Genomic DNA, 24,224 nt, shown 5'->3' on the forward strand with positions numbered 1-24,224 from the left:
GTCCTTCTGTAACAGGCTTATTTTCTACTCCATGAATGTCATCCAGGCTCAGCCATGTTGTTGAAAGTGGCGGGATTTCCTTCTTTATTAAGGCTGAATAACATTCTTTTTTATGTACATACCATGTTTTCTTTATCCATTCATCTATGGATAGACACTTCAGTTCTTTCTATATCTTACCTCATGTGAATGATGCTACAGTGAACATGGTAGTGCAGATCTCTCTTCAAAGTCCGATTTCATGTTAGTTATACAGTAATTATATTTCTAATTTTTTGATAAACCTCTACATTGTTTTCCATAAGCATGGTATGATTTTACATTTCCAGCAAGAGTGTACAAGTATACACCTTATTTTTGCCAATACTTATTTTTTTTATAATAAAAACACTAGCAGGTATGAGGTGATATCTCATTATAATTTTGATTTGCATTTCCCTGACAATTTATGATGTTGAGCATCTTTTCATATGCCTATTTGGCTTCTTTGAAGAACTGTCTGCTCAAGACCTTTTCCAATCCAGGGAAATCAGGCAAAATAATAATAATAGGAGTTCCTGTCGTGGCGCGGTGGCTAACGAATCCGATTAGGAACCACGAGGTTTCGGGTTCGATCCCTGACCTTGCTCCTAGACTGCAGATGCGGCTCGGATCCCGTGTTGCTGTGGCTCTGGCGTAGGCCTGTGGCTACAGCTCCGATTCAACCCCTAGCCTGGGAACCTCCATATGCCGCGGGAGCGGCCCTAGAAAAGGCAAAAAGACAAAAATAATAATAATAATAATAATAATAGTAATAATAATAAAAGAATACAAATCAAAGAGAAGGAAGTAAAATTATCTGTTTGCAGATGACATGAGTCTACATGTAGAAAACTCTAAAGACTCCACAAAAAAACTGTTAGAACAAATTTAGTAAATTTGCAGGATAAAAAAATCAATATTCAAAAAATAATTCTGTTTCTATTTATTAACAATGAACCATTTAAAAAGGAAATTTAGAGATCAATCTCACTTACAATAGCATAAAGAATAAAATACTTAGGAATAAACTAACCAAGGAGGTGAAAGACTTGTACTCTGAAAACCACAAGACAATGGTTCAAGAAATTTAAAAAAAGACACAATAAATGGAATGACATCACTTTTTAATAGACTGGAATAATTAATATTGCTAAAATATCCCTATGGCCCAAAGAAATCTATAGATTCAATGGTATGTCCATCAAAATACCAATGACATATTTTACATAAATTTTAAAAATCCTGAAATGTATATGGGACCACAAAAGACCCAGAGTAGTCAAAGTGATCTTGAGAAAAAAGAAAAAGCTAGAGGCATCACACTTCCTGATGTAAAAATATGTTTCAAAGCTACAGTAATCAAAACAGTATAGAACTGACATGAAGACCAATGAACAGAACAGAGAGCACAGAAACAATCCTATGCTTATATGGTCAAGTGATCTCTGACAATGGTGTTAATAACACACAAAAGAGAAAGGGTAATCTCTTCAACCACATAGTTTTAGGAAAACTGGATGCCCATAAGTATAAAACAAAACTGGAACCCTACCTCCCACCATTCATAAAAATCAACCCCAAATGATGAAAGACTTAAATGTATGTACTGAAAATGTAAGAAAAACTTCTTGATATTAACATTTACAATGATTTCTTAGTTATGACACCAAAAGTGCAGGCAACAAAAGCAAAAACAGACAAGAGGGACTACATCAAACTAAATAGCTTTTGCAAAATGAAATAATCAACAGAATGAAAAGGTAACCTAAGGAATCAGAGAAAATATTTGTAAAACATGTATCTGATAAGTTAATATTCAAAATATATAAGGAACTCCTACAATTCAACAGCAAAAAACAAATAATTTGGTCAAAGGAACCACTCTTTTGGGTTCCATCACCATAGATCTCTTTGCCTATTTTAAAACTTTAAAGAAATGGAAGCATAAAGTACAAAGACTTTTGCATCTAGACTCTTTTACATAATGTCTCTGAAATTAACTGCATAGTTTATTCCTTTTTCATTCCCAAGTAGTATTCTGTTGTATAAAAATTGTATGGTTAATTTATCTATTCTTTTCTTGTTACACAAGAGACAGAAGAACTATTTCCTGGCTGTAGTTCTTATGAGTAAATCTAATATAGATATCTTTGTACAAGGCTTTTGTCAACATGTGTTTTCACTTCTCTTGGATAAAGCCCTAGGAGCACTGTGCTACTTTACAAGAATGTAATTTGAACATTAGCATTAAAAGTCATGGCTATTTTAATATTTGACCTAGATGAATTTATTTATTATTTTCTAAGAATCTGTACTCCACATTGAAGATGGCCTCTTTTTCCAAAGAGGAACTTACCTTGCTAAAGGACATTAAGTATAAGCTTTATCAAGAATTAGATTTCTTTCTCTAACCTCCCTCTGCATAGAAGAAAATGATGGGAAAGGGCCTAGAAGTCATGCCCAGCATATTAAATGGGTAATATACTCTAAACATGAGCCAAAGATAGAGTTGATAGAGGTGATTAAAATATATGTCTTTAGGGTAAGGGTGAAATGTATGTGTTGGTTGTATGTGTATGTGCCTGTGCATAATTTCTCATTTGTTTATCCCTAATGGGCCCGAAATTAATGTAAAAATGGAAATTTATATATGAAAACCAATTTGATGCTCTCACATGAATGCCATTATTACATTTCAGTCTATAAAAAACACAATACCACAAGTTATCTATGACCTAAAAAGTACCATCCTTTTTATTCTTACTTTGATTGTAAATAGAAAGAAATATTCATTCAGAGTTTCCTCCTGATCACTTTGTTCAACAACCTTTGAAAAATAATTACCTGGTATGACCAGGTAATAATTCTGAATAAAAATCTCTTACTAAACCTTGTTTTCCATGTCAGGGGTTTGGCTGTGCAACTCCAAGGTAGAGTATGTTTTTTTTTTTTTCCAGTCAGGACTTTTCCTGGTAATTTTCAAATTTACTTTAAAATGCTAAATGTTTCGGTTAGTTATATACTTTTATTCACACCATGAGATGAAGCATTATCATTTTATACCTCAAAATAGTTACAGGTGGTACAATATCACATGTAATATTTATGACTAACTAGGACTTAGTGTCTAGGCTATAATATTGGATTAGTGAACAAGAGGGGGGCAATACACAATATGCAGTATACGATGGGGGTTTCTCATTATGAAGTCAGTGCAGATGCAATTGTAGGCAATGCTTATGGAATTGAAGTAACGTTTCAATAAATACTGAAACTAAGCTGGGAGAACAACTGGGGAGATGATGACGAATTCATGATATCATTGGTTAAACACAGGAGTGGAGAAAAAGGACAAGGGTCTCAATACTTAATAGAGCAAAGGACTTTCCTTTAAGAAGATAACCTAGAGATGAGAATCCCCCATGGTTACTCACAGAGTATGAAATCATACTCCTGACCTTGTCAGTCAACAGGAAACCAGAAACCCGTCAGGTTTGCCTTTTGACAGAGTACAATCAAATAGCTTCTCTCACAAAAGTATGGACAGGGACAAAAAAGTGAGAGAAAGGTCTTGTACCTTTCATTAAATTAATAATTGAACCTTTCATTAAAGGTTAAACCTTTCCTTAAATTAATAATAAAGAACTTTAACTTTCACTCAACTGACTTCCACATCGAATGCATTTTTAGGTGCATATGACTCTAGCAGTGGACATATCTTCCCATAAGTAAATGTTAGCAGCTTATTCTTCAAGCTTAATATAATGAGACATAAAATGTGCATTCCTTTGGTAGAGGAGGGGGCAGTTACAACACAAAGTACTTACAAAAACTAAATGTTACATATGTATTTATGAGATATATGCTATGAAGTTTTACAACATATACACAGTTTGGGAAAAATATAATTTGAAACTATATAATAATTAGGCAGTGGATAATTCATGTTAAAAATTTCTAAACCTTTCAAAATTCTAAATTAAGGCTGAAAATCGCTTCTTTTGCTTCTTCGTTTTATAGTCCAATACTAGGCCAGTTGACATGAACCCCTGTGGTTTAATCTCATATAGTACCTGAGCCAGTGTTGGCTGAACCAGGGAATGTGTCAGAAATTGAAGCAATTCTAGTAGGAGGATCAAACCTCATTCCTCAGGCCCATGACTCAGCTCATATTTAAGTTCCTTTCAAGCATACCAGTCCCAAAAGTTAAAGCTTCACCAGCAAGTTTCAGCACTTGTTTCCTGAAATCTCTCATTGCTGTGCCCCACTTTTCCAAAACTGGTTCTGGAAACAAAGAAACCTGGAAACAAACCTGAGCTCTAAATCTGTTCCCTCCTGGAGAGGAAGATTCAGCCTCGTCATTACCATTTGCTTAAAGAGTGATGTACTGGAACCAGCCCAGAATGGCTATAGATTTTGTTAAATTTACAGGAATTTTGTGAACTTTTCCCTCAACAAAATCATCATTTAAAATGAAAGAATTGGAGTTCCCGTCTTGGCTCAGCAGAAACGAATCTGACTAGGAACCATGAGGTTGGTCATACCCCTCACTCTGGGGGTCAAGGATCCGGTGTTGCTGTGAGCTGTGGCGTAGGTCGCAGACACAGCTTGGATCTGGCATTGCTGTGGCTGTGGTGAGGGCTAGCAGCAACAGCTCTGATTAGAACCCTAGCCTGAGAACCTCCATATGCCGCTGGTGCAGCCCTATAAAGACAAAAAAAAAGAAAGAAAGAATATCAACTTAACATTGAAATTGATGATATGAAAAACAAAATTAGTAAATATTTCAAACTCAACACTTCTGTACTGTTTTTGAGGGTTGATACAACAAATTACCACAAGGTTACCTTAAGTCCTGGAGCCTAGAAATCTCAAGTCATGTTGTCCCATGATCACCCTACTAAAGGCTCAGGGGAAGAACCTCCCTTGCTTGTCCTAACTTCTGGTGGTTGCTGGTAATCTTAACTCTAATCTCTGTCACTGTCTTTACATGACCTTCTACCCTGCTGTTTCTTATAAGAACACCAGTCAATGGATTTAGGGCCCGCCATAATCCAATACGACCTCTTTTTAAATTATGTCTCCAAAGACCCTATTTCCAAATAAGGTTACATTTACAGGTACCAGCAATTTTAAAATTTCATAATATCTTTCCTGGGGTACACAATTCAACTCACAACCTCTTAATTCTTTCACTACATTTTATGACTATGTTATCTTCTTGGGGTTACAGCAGAAATATTTATACTCTAGCAAACACCAAGAGATAAATACTTTGGGCTTTGTGCACTGTATATTCTCTATAGCAACTACTTAACTCTGCTTTTATACTGTGAAAGCAGACATAGGCAATATACAAAACAAATAGCCTTCTGATTTGTTCCAATCACATCTTATTTACAAAACCAAGGAGTGGGCCGTATGTACTCTGTAAGCAACAGTGGGCTGACACTTAGACTAGACTTAAGAAATTCATGTATAAAATGTTAATAGTACAGACAAACTTCAAAATATGTCACATCAGTAGCTGTTACTTTGTTAACAATACAAAAATTGAGGAAAGAGTCTTTTAGTACTTGGAAGTCATTATTCAAGTTGGCAAAGAAATTACCCAAGTCACTGATAAATTTGAGTGAAGTTCCAATATATAAATCTTTTGTCTTATTCACTAGTGCAAACTAGAATTAAAACTAATATTCATGTGCAGAGCTACTCTATTAATCAATCAGTAGCAACTATAAGTTAGCCACAGGTATCAGAGCTTGACAAAAATTAAGGGGAAAAAGTCAAAGAAAATTCTTCAAGAATCAGTTGGCCCTGTGGAATTTATAATAAAGGGCACTGCATATTTCATCATATTTATAATAAAGGGTATTTCATATTTCATATGTGTAGTAAATTGTGTCCTACACATTACAAAATTTATAATAAACTTATGCATGCATATGTATATATATGCACATTTTTTTTTCTAGAAAGTTGGTTAAACTTTTTACCACTGCACAAATTTCTGAGGGTTGCAATATTCCTGCAATATATGGGAAATGTAAGCTCTGATAGGATGATGATGTAAAATCAAAATATAAAATGACAGTGGAGGAGCCAAAAATTTTACCTCTTCCTAAGACTGGTCAGAATAATAACCCTTTCACTAGCATGAATGTACAGAGACCATGAGAAAGCCTCAGAAATGAATGGATTTTTATTGCTTTAATTAAAACTGACTTTCATTAAATTGTCATTTCTTTCTGCAAATGTTTGTGAAACAGCACCTACCTAAGAGAAGTGACTAAGTTTCAATGACCACCTGGACTGTAACTAAATTTATGGCATCTTTGCTACACTATGGCTCAGGCCTATTCTTTAGGGCCAGCCAGCCCTTGAACCTGGGTCCTGCTTCTTTCTCGTTTCACTGGGTATTGACTCATTTGTTTATTTAGCCTTGCTAAGTTTCACTCCTTCTTCTTTAAAATAAAGATTATCAATATACCTTTGCACTACAAATATTTGAGAATTAAAGGAACTAAAAAACAAAGTGTTCTTCACATAGTAAGCATCAAATAAACATATGTTATTAGCCATCCCTTCCACTAATGCAGCTATGACTAACATAATTATTAATTTTCACAGTAGGCTTCAATTTCCTGAGAATCCAGGAAGCCTATGTTAGGTTCCATAACTGGATATAAATAATATCTGGAAAATAAAATATAAATAATTGAATTTCTGTTCATTTTTCCTGTGTGAGCAACGGGACTGGTCCTGGTAGTATCACGCCATCAAATAGCTCATGGCAGAAAATGTTTTGGTCTCAAATAATTGCTTCCATGCATGCAGGCCCTGACTCTGGCTAATGTCAGTAGATGGAAATACATGTTGAAGTCTATCTAATGTCGATCAGTGTACGTGAAATCAAGCCATCAACTAAGGAATGGTTATGGCATGATCATTTTTACATTGTGTGACATGTTCCTGTTGTACTGTCAACAAACATAAACTTTAATCTCCACAAAGAGAGTTTCTGTAAACTGTATGTCACACTAATGCTTTTATTTTGCATGCCACTTTTCCCCAGAGAAATTCCTTTTACTGTGATTTCTTTACCACAATTGTAATTCATTTCTGACTGACATGCTGACAAAACTACTCAACATCTTTATATTATTGTACAGCCATTGATTATTTCAACATATTTTTGCTCTCTCTTGTTTTTTTCCTTTTTTAAAATAAATACTGCTCCTATTGTCTACACAGATGGTTTTGAATATATATTCGAGTTCAGGGGGCAAGTACATGTCCCCTGTATTAGGCTTGCCATGTCTAATTTGAAATTTTATATCTTGACTTTGGACAATAGATTGAAATAATTTCTTCATCACCAAAAATGTCCCTTAGAATTTAAAATCTATCAGAATCAATATAATGTGGTTTTAAAGCCTGATGAGGCCCATTTGTCTCTATGTAATAAATGAGCAAAATATTGAGATACCAATGAAATCTTAAATTCAATTTCATGTCAAATTAGACCAATCACAATATGGGAATTAGGGATTGATATTTTGCTAGATAGTTGGGTAATACGCTAGCTATGCTATTGATGCTCTCTAAATATTTTTCTCTTCCTAAAGACATTCCACACCATGGTCCTCGGAGCCAGAGTGTGGTTTCCAGTTCACCTTGACTCCTTATCAGTTTAACGAGCATCATTCTCTATACCACTTGCCTCCCTACAGACATTCTTATTCTAACCCATTAATGCTTAGTTTCTCTCCTGACTGTCTTCTTGCGAGATCATAAAGAATAGAGATGCATGGATACATTCAGAATTACTTTCTATTTGGTGCAATCGATCTCTCTCAAGACCCTTGAGGACAAGGACTACGTTCACCTAATTTTCCGCATAGTTCTAGGCATGAAATTGTTACTAAATGTGTGTTTTGACAAAATTAGTGAAATTCCAAGAAAATGTTGATTTATATTCTTTCTTATGTTCTGTCACAATAAATCAAATAATATTCTTGAAGAGATCAACTTGGTTTCTATTTTACTAAGATCATTCTTCCTCGCCTCTCCATTTTCTTCTGGAATCGGTTCCTTTGATGATGTGACATCCATTATGGTCATAAACCTCAGTATGTTTCATTCATACATGATTATTTTTAAGTTGAAAAAATTAGAACTTTTATTCAGGAACATCACTTCACTAATATGTTAAAACATATCCCAGTTCAGTGTTTGTAGAAAAAGCTGAAAGTAAAAGAAATTTAAATAGCCTTTGTTTTATACACAGTTTTAATTATGGTTTGATAAAACTAAGTTAATTGTACAGTAAGCCTCATAATTTAATTTTTTTAATTATCTGAATTTGACTCTTTGTATTCTGATGTTTTTAAACAGATGATGATCTGTCATCTGTTGGGAATCTGATATCAACTGAGAGAAAAGTGATATGCTGTCTATTATATTTATCATTTTAGAGCCCTGAAAGATGAACATATTTTTATGAGTTCAAAAATGGTTTATTGATTCTAAATATCCAGAGATGTTTTTGATTCTCATGCACTTACAATATGGCTGTAGATACATTACTCCTTTTCTATGCATTTGAAATCTTATTTTAAAACTATAAAGCATTACATGAAAAGGCAACAAACTACAGTAAACAACTGTGCTCAAGACCAATCCATAGCTAAAGAAATAAAGTATTATTGCACGAATCCATGCCTCTAACATGATGCTTACTTGTAACTAGGCTTAAAACTGTCTTTTATGTTTTATTTTCCTTGAATGGTAAACAAGAAAAAAAATGGAAACATCCTAAATTTAGTCATCATATATGTCATTCTTTCTCTTCATTATGCCTTCATTAATAAAACCTGAGATCAAGATTTGAATATATGTTAAAAAAATCTGCCAATCCAACTAATTTCAATGTTCTTTTTACTCATATTCTTTTAGTTTTTTTAATAGTCATTGACTTACTAGTTTATGTCACTGTTGTTGTTGTTGTTGTTGCTGTCACTGCTGTTGTTTTGTTTTTACCTTTCAATGCTGACTTCCCTTGAATAACCAAATTGTAGCTAAATTGATAAAACAACTGCAAAACAGGTATCTTACCTTATTTTGGCCTGAAGCCAACAATGTTGCAAATTATTTTCCAAATCAAGAAATAATTTGATAACTCTGCCATTCATACTCTACAAGAGCATAAGGCAGCATCATGTTTTTTGTGTCTTTAATGTCCTGTAACTCTACCGTAACTAATGGAGATTCTATTCTCGGAAATTGAGTGGGGAAGGCATTCCTGTAGAGTGTGCAATTTCCAGACAATGTTCTCTTAATTTTTTAATGCAACTATTACTGTGATTTATAATTGCATTGAAAGTTCTCTGTAATCTTTTTCAGGATATGTTCATTGTTATTAGTGAAATCCTTAACTCTTGGAAGGAATGTTTCATAAACTTTCTTTATAATACTTTCCTGAAAAAGGATGCAAATCTTACTTTTTTTATGGATTATACCAACACCTGCAAATTTGGAGGACCTTTATAGATCTAAATACCTCTAACTTAAAAGAGTTTCGGAATTTGAGGATAATTTGGGGACACTTGATTTAGGAAGACATATTGGGTAATTATTCTTTCATGCTTCAAAATTCTAATCTGTTTTCTATTTTAGAGTATCCGCAAGTTAATACCTATAGTGTGACTTACAGACATTGGTTAAAAATTAAACTTCTTTCTTATGCAATCATACTTTGATTAAAATATCTGCTAATTAATATGTTACAATTGCGTAGAGCACGTCAACGTGGGTTTTCTATAACTACTGCACTGGCATGACTTAGAAATGACTAGTAGCTGTCTGGAAGAAAGCAGAATTATTTTATTAAGAGGAAAAATGTGTTCAGACTGCACTGGAGCTACAGCATTGCAAAATCTTTTAAATAGAGAAGCCAAGAGAAGGAAAGTCTCTGTAGAACTATGCCTAAAAGGTCTATTGCCCAAGATACTGGAAGGAGCTTGCTATAAATATATTCATTCTTGCAGTATGAATTGTGAAAGAAGTGTAAGAGCAGGTTTCTAGTATAAGAATTATATATACTTCTTGATAGTGTATTAACACAATAATGGCAAGAGAGAATTTCAATAAATTCTTTACCTTACTCCTTTCAAAAATTCTCAAAAGCAGGTGCCAATTATAGTGAAGTTTTGAACATTATTTCCAATTCCAAAAAGGTTATATAAGAAAGAAAAAATAGTGGCTAAGAGGTACATTTAGCAAAGTAAAGTGTTCGTTTGAAATTCAAGGTTTATTTCCTTATCTTTTTAAAGTAAGAGACACTTGAGGCAAGACATGAAAAAAGCTTGATTAGAAATCAGAATTTGTTGTTCTTATCAATATTTACTCTATGTATACAAAACAAATTTGAAAATAATGTGAAAGTCAACAATAGTTGAAAACATTCTCTTGAATGATTTCTGGAATAATCCAAAGAAAAATAATCCAAAGGGATCAAAGAAAATAGTTGCTTTTGGAGACACCAAACTGTGTACTTTTAAATCAAACAAGTGAGTATCATCCCTACAATAATAGAAATTAAAAAGAAAGGACAATGAATCCAGATGAACCAATCAAACCATCACATCAATTATTAAAGAGCCTCTGAGACACTAGCATATATACAATATGTTACAAGACCATAAGAATGGGGAAAAACAGTTATTGCAAGGTGTTTCATACTAGAAGCAATAACAGTCATTTTTGTATTTGGAAACAATTTCCAATTTTACTAGAAATCAACAAATGCATAATTCCAGCTAAATGTAAAAATATAGCACACTACTTGTGCCCACATCCTAAGAAAAAGCCATTTCAGCAAAGTAAAAAATGTTTATAGGAGATGAAAAATTATCTTAGAGTGAAAGAAGAGAAAAATGGGAGTACATATCAGCAACTTTTATTTTTAAATAGAATGAGCATTAATCATGGATTTTGAAAGGAAGAAAAAAACTGGGAGAAAAGTATGAGAGGAAAGGAGATATCAACAAGAGTTATAATATATACCATAATATCCTAAAATTTTGTTGCCCTCTCAAATTTGCCATGAGATTTGGAAGTTTAAAGAATATACCCTTATCTTCTAGGGAGTCATATAAGAATCAACTATTATTTATACTAACTATATATTTTTTAAAATAGGTATTAAATTTAGAAGTTGGATTAAACTACTATGAAATTAATATTCCAATAAAATATTAGTTAACTGTCTTTTAGACAATAGGATTGAACTTTGGGGCTTAATACATGACTTTCGACTATAAAATACATCCTTTAAAAAACTCTTCCTCTCATCTCTGGACTCTGCAGTTTCCAGATTGAGATTGTAGATGCTCTTAGTATTTAATCCAGGTTACTTACCTGTGGTGGCCATGCCTCATTTTGGCAGTCCATGGTACATAATTTATAATATACTTCTTAATTTACAGTCTGGCTAGATTGTTTCATTGTGTAGGAAGACTCAATGGAACATATTTCATTACCATAGCTCCTAGAAGAACACTGTGGGGAATTAAGTAGGCTTAAATGGGCATTCCTCACAGCATTCTAGATTCAGGAAAGACACAGCCCAGCTGCTTTTAACTGAATTAGGCAAATGATCTTGCCAAAATTCACCAATACAAAAGACCTGGGCTACGCAGGGATGTTGTCATGTATAGGCATTGCCTCCATTGCTGGTTGAAATGAACATTTTTAGAGACACAAGTTAAGAAATAGCAATCATTGCTGCAAAAAGATAAGAGAACATTCTATCTTCAGTATGTCACGAGCTAACAGTTTGGCCCCACATTCATTTCTGTAAGTCTTCAGGTTTTAAACTCTGTCTTATATAACATTCCCTTAGAAACTATGTCTTCCTCAGATGTCCCGTGATTTTCCTCTCAACAAACATCACAGGGAGAAGAAAGAGACAACATGTGGTTCCCTGCATGTGGCCATGCCCTGGTTGATTTTCTTAGCACAGAAATTGAGGTTTTTTCCCTCTCTGGGTCTCTTTAGCAAGCATTCAAACTTTTCTTAAATTTCACCACCCATGACAGTGGCTAGTGACATACATAATCAAAACATATAACTGGTGGTACAGGAAAGGTAAGCTATGACTTTGTATTTTACAAGGTAAGGAGAAAAAAGGTACATATAGCATCTTAAAAGCTGCTTCTTGCATTCCTCATTGAATGAGCTCATTTGGATTGAGAGAAACAAATAAATACACAAGATAATAACAAATACAACATATTTGGTAAATATTTGGAAATAGAAGATGAAACTCAGAGCTTCAGGGCTGATGGTAAGAGAAGGGAAGCACTGCTGTTTATGGGTAAAGAGCCTAAAGAGAATTGTGTGTCTGTGTATGTGTGTATGTGTGTGTCCTTTGAAGCAGGAGAAGGCAGATGAGAGAACAAAAGGGAAAGGAAGGAGGAAGAGAGAGAGAAGGCAAGAGAGAATGTGAAACACTATACCAAGGGCATCAAAAGAGACAAGTCCCCTCCCCTCCCCGGGGTGGGGGGGGGCACTAAGAAAGCTTTTGGAGAATTTTAAAGTCTAATACAAAAATAAGTTTTTGTTCTGCAGGGCCGAATAAGCTACTTTTCTATTATTAGCAACTCTGCTGTAGAGATGACTGTGCTGGTATGAGGGAGCTGACTTGTGGACATTCATATAAAAGATGAGTTTCATGTCTGCATGGACATGTTAAAGAACAGAGGCTGCATGAAGATACAACATAAAAACTCATTAGGGATTTGCAGAAATCTCCTTGAGAATTTTGATATTTCACAGAATGTAGAATTTCAGTTGGGATCATACCAATTTTTCCTTGAATGCAAAGGACAGCTAGCTGGCATCTGAAAGAAGTCTACCTGATATCTGAACTCTGTGCACAATTCCTTCCTGTGAGAGTTCAGGTGAAGTCAGTGGGTGGAATGATACAGGTGGAGACATTAGGGAGTGTAGGGGGCTGTGGGAACCTGGAGTCTCTTGCCACGTCCAAATGGGTATGTTGCACCTTAGTTTCTCAATATTTAGGGTGTGTGAGCATGTACACTCAGCATTGCTAGAGTAATCTTTTTTGATAAGAAGACCCAAATTAAATATTTAGGTAAAATATCTCCATGGGGGAAAAAAAATGACTGTGATATGGGGGGATACCTGTTTTCAAGTCATGACATACCTAGCTAAAATATCATTCCTTTATAAAACTAATTATGATGGTATAGGTTTGTTCTTTTATAGCTTATTAAAAACCCCACAAATCCAAAATATTCAGTTCCCCACTCCTTGCCATATGAATCATATTTAATAGCCCAAGTCTGAATTCCAGTTATCACATCCACATTTCAGGAAGCAATATGAAGGAACTTGACAATGTCAAAGACAGTGAGGTATTCTCTGCATTGATGAAGTAACTTCTTCCCAAAGGACAAAGACATGAAGCAGTTATCTCCTGTGGAAGGTTCCTATAAGGTCACCTGAAATTCCATATAGGCACCACTAGCCTAGACTCAGTCATGTGATCAGACTTGCTAACAAGGAGCTTTGGAAATACAGTTCTTTTCAGATTGCCCACTTGCCCATCTAATATATTTATTATTTTGAAAGAAGAGAATATATAAGCTGGGACTGTCCAGGACAAATGGAGTTCTCTCTATGTTACAGTCACAAAGGATGACTAAAATACTTACCCCTTCCTACCTTTTCACATAGACGAAAAATTTTCACTGTAATAAAATTAATCCACTAGACAAAGGATTATTAATTTCACTCATTCTCAATGTGTTGTTGACATGCCACAGAAAGAAGCTCAAAGTAATTTTGTAAACATAGAGATATTGCCACAAAATTGTTTTGAATCATTAATGTTTAAGAACAATTTCAAAAATAGAGAAAAGAAGAATAATCAATGTTTCTGAAACCCAGGTATCCACCAACTAGATTTAACTGATATTAACATATTTCCCTATAATTTCTCAGTTTCCTGAATCAAATTCTTAAAGGGAAATCCCAACATGTAAAAACCTATGCAGAAATGAATGGTTTGAAGATGAGGAAAGGCTCAGAATTCCACCCTTTTTTGCGCAACCTGCTTTAAGCCCAAACTTCCAGGGTTCCACTGAGTATTAAACTGGCAAGATTCAATAAGGCATTAGCAATCAAAAACAAATAAGTACTCCTTCTGAGTTTACTAGAATTAAGACTTTGAATATGCAACAGGAAAAATGAGTCTACACCACATCATACTTTCCTTCCTATTCTTCCTTTTTCTCCCCTTCCTCTCCCTTCCCTTTTCCTTCCTTTATTCCTCCTTTTTTCCTTTTAAAGGAGTTCTTGACTGTAGTATTTATTATATATGAAAATGTTATTTGTTCTGACTTTCTCATTTGCCTACATTCAGAGTGACTCCAGGATATTCTGAAAACGGCTTTGGTCTAAATTCTCTCTATTCGAAGCTGATTCTAAATATCTCTCTATTACATACTCTGAGGTGAAATATACCATGTAAGTCATCTGTAAGAATATTAAGGCTTTTGCTTTTATACAATTAGTACAACCAATGTTTTATTCTTTCATAAAATCAAATGCATTTAAATTTCAAAGAAAAGTTGAAACTAAATGATGCCGAAATACAAAAACACAATTACATTATAATCAACTCTAGTCTATGACCATTTGCATCTGAGTTAGCATACGAGTCACATTCACATGCCTAGTTAGGTACTGCCCTGGGCTTTTAAGTACTACCAATGCCATGCCAAATTAAAAGGAAAGCTAATACACAGAATGATGAGACTCACAATTCTAAAAGAGGAATTCATCCAGTTTCCCTTGCCACTTTGGCCATGATCCAGTTAACAATATGGAACAGTAAGGTGGTTGGCATGCAGAAAACATGGGTCTTAAAATGTCAGGGACAAGTGGTTTATTTCTGTGTAGCACAGTTATAGCAAGCATTTTATTTCCACCTGAAAGACTCAATTTGTCTAATTTATCTGAGCCATGAGCCTGGGAAAGTTCCTGTACAAGTTTTATACAATGTACTTGGTACACTTCAAAAGTCAGAAATAAATATGATATGACTTACCCTGACCCCCATCCAGAAATTCCCGCCTTCATTAACTTCTGGTTTCTAAAGAAAGAAAAAGCAAGAAGCATGTATTTTTAGTGTACCTACCAGTTATATAATTTAATCCAGAGTATAATTATTCAAAGATTAACTACTGAATGGCAGCTCTGCTTTTTTTTTTTTTTAACTCTTTAACAAGTTGTTGACATTGTTTCTTTTAAAGCCACTTTATTTATTTATTTATTTATGCATGTATGTATGTATGTATGTATGTATTTTGCTTTTTAGAGCCACACTTGCGACATATGGAAGTTCCCAGGCTAGGGGTTGAACTGGAGCTACACGGCAGCCACAGCAGCACCAGATCCGAGCCGTGTCTGTGACCTACATCAGAGCTCAGGGCAATGCTGGTTCCTTAACCCACTGAGTGAGGACAGGGATCAAACCCGCATCCTCGTGGATACTAGTTGGATTATTTCTGCTGCACCACACCAGGAACTCCTAAAGCCACTTTACTGACGCATGATTGACATACAAAAAGCTGTACATATTTAATGCATATATATACAACTTGATGGATCTAGAAATAAGTATGCACTCATGAAACCATCTCCACAATCTAAGCCATAAACACAATCTATGCCATAAGTATATATATCTGTCACTTCCAGAAGTTTCCTTTGAAAATTGTTTTAATGTTTGCTATCTCAATCATCCACTTTACCTGATGCAGACCAAAGTAGGGTAATACACATCTGCTCAAGAATATCCTACACTACTCCGTTTTTGTCAGAATCCATCTGTCTTTTTAGTTAAATGTGGCTTTTTGATCTATATTTCATTTTGGAATTAAAAAATCCTCTTTATATTGAAATAAAGAACATGAACATATTTTCCTTTTCCTGTTGTTTACTTAAACCACTCAGTCCCATTCACTCATATTTCTTTAAATTATTGCTTATTCCTTTGTTGCATCTCTAAATATGTCTACATTAATTTAGAAGAAACAATCATGCAGCCAAATTTTATGTTCTAAGAACAAATGGAATTCTGGGAATTTCACAAAATGATCATACATTTTTATCATACAAAATGAAAGGAAGAGGAGGGTTCAAGGGAGAAATACCTAGTAAATATTCAGAACATAAAGAGTTAATTTTAAGATTCTAAGCATATGTATCAGATAAATTGATTTTATTCATATGGAATACTTTTAAAAATAACTAATCAAATAAAATGGTTTAATAGCTACTGAAATTTTTATGAGAAATAAGATGAAGTTTGTAAAAACATGGAGAGTCAACCTTTTTCTAATTGCAGTTTTATTTAAGTCAAAGCTGAGCACCGCCATGGCTATTAAAATAATAAGTTATGGCTGGAAAAGACACGCTAGCTCCTTAGCCATTGGGCAAACTGACAATAAAATAGCAGTAAAATAAGAGTTGGCACAACCACTTCCTTCTATCATACGCTGGCAGGGAAAAATAATGAAAGCTGCACCAACAACTGCACTTAAGATGGAAATGCATTTACATGAAATATTTGATTCTGAGGCAATTAAGGGTTTCATGTATAGCAGCTTGTTACCAGAGTGGTACCAACAGTCCTTCATAATTAAAGGTGTCATTCTATCCCCAGACCCTTGGTGAGGCAAGTGAGAATTCACCTCATGTTTCTGGGGAATTGCAGTTTTCTAATCATTTTCAAACAGAGGGTGACTCGCTTCGTCACCTACCCACTCTGTAATGCACAAGCAGCCTGTCTTGGAAACAGCTTCTGAGGAACCGAACATTCCCGCCTTCCATGGTAATGTGTTTCATTTTGTACCTCCCCCGTAATCCTGGTCAGCGTTCTTTTAAGGTGACGGGGCTCTGAACTTTTAGAAAGATGTGTTGTTTTACATCAGTACCAGAAACTCTATACATCAAGGAAAAAAACTTCAAGTGATGGGGGCTTCAAAAGAATTTCTAATCTTTAGAGTCCTTCAGTACTTATATTTTAAGAACGGAGGCATAATTTATTTCTGATGAAACTGAATTGCTCAGCTCTCTGCTAATAGGATCCTCAGGGCAAAAAGGGTAGACAGTGTGGCATCGTAAAATTAGCAGAAAGCTTCACATTTTAAAAAATTTAAATGAGAAATAATCAATTAATAATTATGTTTGCCATGATTATCACATATTTATGATAAATTGTTCTTGTTTGGTAAACAGGACAATGAATGTGAGTGGCCCAGAGGTTAATAACAGACTGTTCATGTTGGCCTAAGAAGCCCTGCTGACCATTCTTATTTTATTAAGGAAGCCATCCAGCTATTTGCAGATGTCAGCCTATAATGTCTCTTATACCCCTGGCCTTTATGCTTTTCTCTTCCTAGATTGAATTTGATGGGCCTCCAAATGTGTTTGCCACTTGAAAGCTGACCATGGTGGAAGACTTTTCTGTCTTTGCTGTAGCAAAGTGAAATTCTCATCTAGTGGACACTTTTTTTGAGCCCATTCATGAAGACTTATTTTTTCAATCAGGCCACATAATCAAAGGAATGCTTAAATACCTTAAACTATCATTATGAAGGGATGAAGCAGCAGTCTACAAAAAAAAAAAAAAAAAAAAAAAAAAAAAAAATCATCACTAAAGCAGGGAGGTCCGTCTGCCTAATTAGCCAGTGATGAAGGCTGCCTTTGGTAAGTACAGTATTAAAACAGGCTTGGGTCCTTCAAAGTGTGCTGTCCATCATCTTCCCTTGAAAAGAATGAAAGGGAAGATACAATAATAGAGGGAAGTGGATGACAAGAAACAAGGGCTCCAGGCAAGCATTGTGTTTCCTCCTGTGAAAAGTATCACCATTTATTATCACTCATTAAAATTTAATTTTATATGGCATATTTAAAAGGTCATTTTTTAAATTGGAATTTTGTAAGCAACATTACTGACTGGTTAACTACTGTGGAAAAAAAAAGCAAATCTTCATAGATTTATTGTTTTAAGCTGTTATTAAAGAGGTACCTTTAAAAAACAATCAAATTATTTCCTCAGAGAGTCAGATTGTTCTCCTTTTTACATAATTGAGTTTACATAATAATTTCAGTTGCTTTTTGCACTAGGAGCACCTTAGAAACTTAACTAGAAGTGAATAATCATTGGCATATAGGGGATTTAAAACTTTAACTTAACTATGACAAATTTAAACCAAGACTAAGATGGTAACATATTAACATAACAGCACTAGAATGGAAGGTGGAATTTAACATATCTTTCCTTTGCATTTACTGCAATTAAAATTTATTTTTCTTCTACTGAAACTTATTACAGACCGTGGTTTTTCAACTTCTAATCTAAAATGGTTTCATGTAGTTGTAAAGTTGTAATAAATGTTAATACTTATAATATTGACATAAAATAAATCCTTTATTCTCCAAAAGGAAAGAGGAAATGTTTTTGAGTACCAAGATTGTGAGGTACATTGCATATATTTTATCATTTAACTTTGAAAGAATACTTCAGATTAGACACTGAACCCTTTTTGGATTAAGGAAATTGATGCTTAGGGAGATATGCGGCATGCTAAAAACATGCAAGAAGACTGTAGTAGAATGAAAAAATTATATTAATCCAGATTTCCCTGACACCAGTGGATTTTTCACTGGCTAGGCTATCTCCTAAAGAACATGTGTCTATCCCATTACAACAAGAGCTGAGGGAACTTTTTCTAGAAAGAGAAAAATAGTAAACATCTACTGCTTTGAGGGGCATACAATCTCTGTGGCAACTATTCAAAGTCATTGTCAAGGAATGAGCTAGCTGTACTGCAACAAAACTTTATTTACAAAAATGGTCAGTGGGCCAGATTTGGTCAAAGGATCACAGTTAGCATTACACAGAATATAAGCTATGTGAAGGTATAAAACTTTATTTTGTTCAACACTATATAACTCCATGCCTAAAAAGGTAATGATTGAATAATGGTGATATTAAACATAAGGCTAGCTAATACTTACATGGAGTTCATTAAGTGCTAGTCACTTTTGTGCATATAGTAACTCATTTACTTCTCAAAACATCTCTATAAGTTAGTTACTGTTTTCACGAACAATTAATTTGTCATTATAGCTCAGCAAATTAGTGGGAAATAGAAGACAGGCTATAAAAGTATATAAGTAGAATCTCAAGAATTAATTAATTAAATTAATAAATGAATGGATCATTCAACATAGAGAGTTAGTCCTAGATGATTTAAGACAGAATTATATATCTTGGTAATCCAGGAGATATATCTCTTCCAATTTGTCTAGGTTTACAAAGCCACATTTAAAAGAAGAAAGAGAGAGAGGGAAATGAAATAAAGGAGATAACATACAATAACTTTCATATAAAAGTAGAATTATGAATCATGTTAAATGCTATAAAGAATTGGACAAATGCCCTGAGAGAGTACCAGTGGGATTGAGGGGTCTGGAAAGGTCTCCAAATAAAGAATACTGAAATTAACAGTTGCAGATGAATAGGAAAGATCTGGATAAAGAATGAGGAGAACAGCATTTGAGACTGATAACTAGCCATGGGTAAAGGTCTAGAGACAGCAATGATGAAGCAAACAAGAGAGTGGATAATGCAGCTAGGAATGAAGAGATAGGCTAACGCCGACATGAATTTGTGTGTTAGATATTGTAGCGGAGAGAGGAAGTGTCAAATGTTGGTGAAGGGAGGAGATGAGAATTCAAGAGTAAAATTTAGGCATTTTAAGTTTGAGAAACCTGAATGAAACTCAAGTAGAGCTGTTCAAAGGGCAGTGGATCCATAACCGATCCCTCAAAGGAGAGGCATGGATGAGTGTTGAGAAAAGGTAAGTATTAGCGTGTGGTTGACACAAACTTACAGTTATGGAAAATCACTTAGGGAAAGTTTGTAGAGAGAGAAGAATTTTGATATTCAGGAAGGTTTCAGAGAGAGTCTCTTGCAAAGGAGATTGAGAAGTAGTGGTCAGACAGGAAGGAATAAAGCCACAAAATTATAGTGGGGTGGAAGCTAAGAGGTGAGTGTCTTCAAGAAGGAGGTATGGTTGACTGACTCTGCGGAATATGGTGAGCTGGTAAGTAACTAAGGACTAAGAAGTGCCCTTTCGACTTCTATTGTGAATCACTGGTGTCCTTAACAAAGCTGTTCTGGAGTCATGGGTACAAGGAGGGGAAGGAAATTATGGCCATGAGGTATAACAATGCATTTGGACAGCATTTATTTTAAAGAAAAGAGAAGTACTGTGAAAGAGAAAGAACACAAGGTTTAAACAAAGGTGGAGAGCAAGTGAATGAAACTGAGCTGGGGATGGTTATGGACAAAGACAATCTAAAACCCAAACAACTGGCAGTTCACGTTGTGGCATAGCAAAAGCAAATCTGATTAGTATCCATGAGGATGAGGGTTTGATCCCTGGCCTTGCTCAGTGGGTTAAGGATCCGGCATTGCCATGAGGTGTGGCATACGTAGGTTGCAGATGCAGCTCACATCCCCTGTGCCTGTGGCGTAGGCGGGCGGCTGTAGCACCGATTTGACTCCTAGCCTGGGAACCTCCACATGTCTTGGGTACGGCCCTAAAAATCCAAACAACCGATGGTTTCTACTATACAGATTCCCTGGGATCCTGCAAGTTGATCTCCCATAATAATTTAAGAGTAGTATAGATTATACACCCTCACTTTCTCCCACAATTTATGGGTGTAGTCAATTCAGTTTAGCAACATTACACAGTAGTAGCAGAGCTATTGCATGTCCCATCCTGTGGGGCTGTCAGCATATAGAGTCATTTTCCAACTGTCAGGGCAGAGGATGCGCTCTCTGGATAGTGATTACAATTCTTTGAATGTTTATGTCGAAACTCTTCCCACCCAGAGGAGAAACTATTACAACAAGCACTATCAGTGAATGATACACTGCTTCCTTTTGCATTCTTAACACAAGCATAACTAAGCTACCAAATAAATCAGAGAAGCATACACATTCTTTAGGAATTATTTTCTTGAATTTAAATAGTTATTGATTGGGAGGGACCAGGTTTCTACTTCTATCTTTTTCTCTTTTTAGTTAATTTTAATCGAGCACCAGATTTTACCTTTTATTCATACATTTATTCAACAAAAAATATAAAGTACTATTTATCAGGGACAAGAAATATCAAAATGAACATGACATGATCCAGCTTTCATATAGCTTATACTCTGGTGAAGGAGACCAGCTTCATATTTATTTTGTAGCATTTTAGCAGTTTTATAATTATTTGAAACACACAGGAAATTGAGAGGATGATAGATATAATTTTTAAAGTTTTTTTTATTAAACTATATTTGATTTACAATGTTGTATTAATTTCTGTTGTACAGCAAAGTTACTCAGTTATACTACATATATATTTTCAGTTATACAGACATATATTCAGTTACATATATATTTGTGTTATATTCTTTTCCATCATGGTCTATCCCAGGACATTGGATGTAATTTCCTGTGCTATATAGTAGGACCTTGTTGTTTATCTTTTCTGAATGTAATAGTTTGTATCTACTAACTCCTAACTCCCAGTACACCCCTCTCCCTTCCCCCTTCCCCTTGGGAACCACTAGTCTGTTCTCTATATTTGTGGGTCTTCTTCTGTTTTGTAGATAGATTCATTGTGCCATATTTTAGATTCCACATACAAGTGATATCATTTTTTTAACCTTATATCCTTTATTTTTTTATTTTAAATGATTTTTATTTTTTCCATCATATATTAATCTCATCTTAAAAGTAAGCAAAATAATGTGATAAAGATAAACCTGAAAAGCATAATGGCAAAACATAGTGGTTCTCAAAGTATGGTTCCCCATCCAGTATGAGCTGGGAACTTGGAAATACAAGTTTGTAAGCCCCACTTCAGACTTAGTAAATGAGAAACTCTGAATGGGACTTAAAATACATTTACCAAGACTTCCATGTGATTCTGAAGCACACTCAAGTTTAGGAAACACTGGAGTAAAAGAAAGACATTGAATTGCACTAAAATACTGGGCATTTGCAGGGTGTGGCCAAGATAGAAGGCCCAGAAAACCCTGGGTTCTTTTCTTCCCATGGGCACACAAAAATTACAACCATTTACGGAGAATTATCTATGAGAATGACCTGAAGACTACAAAAAAAGATGTTCCACAACTAAAGATATAAATAAGGAAGTACAATAAGATTGGTTGGGGGGTAGAGTCAAGACCCTCACCTCTGGGTATGACCCACAAACATGAGGATAAGCACAACTGCAGAGGTTCTCCCCAAGAAGTGAGGACTCCAAGCCCCATATCAGGCTTCCCTGCTTAGGGAACCTACAACAGGAAGACAAGTACCCAGAACATCTGGCTTTGAGGGCCAGCACGGATTGTGTACAGGAGAGCTAGAGGGCTGTGGAAAATAGAGGCTCTGTTCATAAAGGTGCACACAAAATCTCTCAAGTTCTAACTCCCCTCATAGAGGCATTGATTTAAAAGGTGCCTGGATCAGACCTGCTTGCTGATCTTGGAGAATCCGTCATAGAGGCAGGAGGCACCTGGACAATTCCTGGGGATTGAGATGCCAGAAGAAGCCATTCTGGGGAGCTCATTCTACTACAAGGATACTCATGCTGGCAAGCACCCTTTTGGAGTCCTCCCTCTCACCTATTAGTGCCAAGGGCTTACCTATCCACCAGAAGGACAGCACCAGCCCAATATGCCATGGGCTCCATAGCCAGCTGCTCTGGGACACAGCTCTGCCCATCAGCAGACCAGCAACCACTACACCAGTCAGGAGCTATCAGCCAAATGGGCCAGGGTCCAGCCTCGCCTACAATGTACCCAAAGTAGATACCCCACTATAACGGAAAGGCTCTTGAAGCCCATAAAGGGCATACCCTGACACAGGCATACAGATATTACATATGAGCTCCATGGTAACCATAATCCAAAAACCTATCATTGAGACACACACCCATAAAAGAGAAAGGAGTCCAAATATAGCACTAAGGGTAGCCATCAGATCACAAAGGAAAAAAACTAGAGAGGAAGAAACAAACAAGAATTCCATCACAACCAGAAAACAATTAACAAAAGGGCAAAAATTACACATCTATTAATAACTACTTTAAATGTATTAAATGATCCAATCAAAAAAAGAAAGAAAACCACACAGACTCACTGAATAAAAAAACAAGACCCACCTGTATGCTGCTTACAAAGGACTCACTTTAGAACTAAAGACACATGCAGACTGAAAATAAAGAGATAGAAAGGTACTCTATACAAATGGAAGCAAAAAGAAATCCGAGGTAGCAATATTATAATAGAACAAGTAGTCTTTAAAACAAAGACTGTAATAAGACAAAATAATTACATAATGATAAAGGGATCAATCCAATAAAAAGATATAACAACTATAAATATGTAAATACTCAACATAGAAACACATAAATACATGAAGCAAATATTAACATAAAGGGAGAAATAAACAACAATACAATATTAGTAGAGGAGTTCATTACCCCACTTATATTAATGGATAGATCATCCACAGAGAAAATCTGTAAGAAAATACTGGTCGTAAATGACATGTTATAGCAGGTAGACTTAACAGATATATAGAGAGAATATTTTATCCAAAAGCAGTACAGTACACATTCTTTTCAAGAACACATGAAACATTCTCCAGAAGATGCTAAGCCAGACAAAAATTACAATAATTGTTTTCAAAGACTGAAAACAAGTATGAGACAAGAAAAAACCTGCAAAATAACACAAAAATGTTGAGGCTAACCCAATGGGTCACTGAAGAGGAAAAAAAGAAACTGGAGACAAGTGAAAATGGAAATATAATAACATAATCCAAACTAGGCTATGGGGTACAGCAAAAGCAATTCTAAGAGGAAAGATTATAATGATATAAGCCTACCTTAAGGAAATGAGAAACATCTCAAATACACTACATAAACTTACACCTAAAGGAACTATGATAAAAAAAAAAATGATCAAAATTAAAAGTTAGTAGAAGAAAATTAAAAAGACCTTATAAATCTCAGAGCAAATATAAA

The 24,224-nt window shown here is 35.0% G+C and overlaps 1 protein-coding gene across 1 annotated transcript in view; it reads right to left on the minus strand.

Annotated features, from left to right (window-relative positions):
• The window catches only part of TENM2 (teneurin transmembrane protein 2), a 3,459,878-nt gene that overhangs the window by 1,961,959 nt on the left and 1,473,695 nt on the right, over positions 1 to 24,224 (minus strand). Inside the window, 1 exon segment of the mRNA XM_021076712.1 lies at positions 15,161 to 15,205. The gene's annotated coding sequence lies outside the window, so the exon portion shown is untranslated.

Source organism: Sus scrofa, chromosome 16 (genome assembly GCF_000003025.6).
Source record: "Sus scrofa isolate TJ Tabasco breed Duroc chromosome 16, Sscrofa11.1, whole genome shotgun sequence".
Classification (NCBI taxonomy): domain Eukaryota; kingdom Metazoa; phylum Chordata; class Mammalia; order Artiodactyla; family Suidae; genus Sus; species Sus scrofa.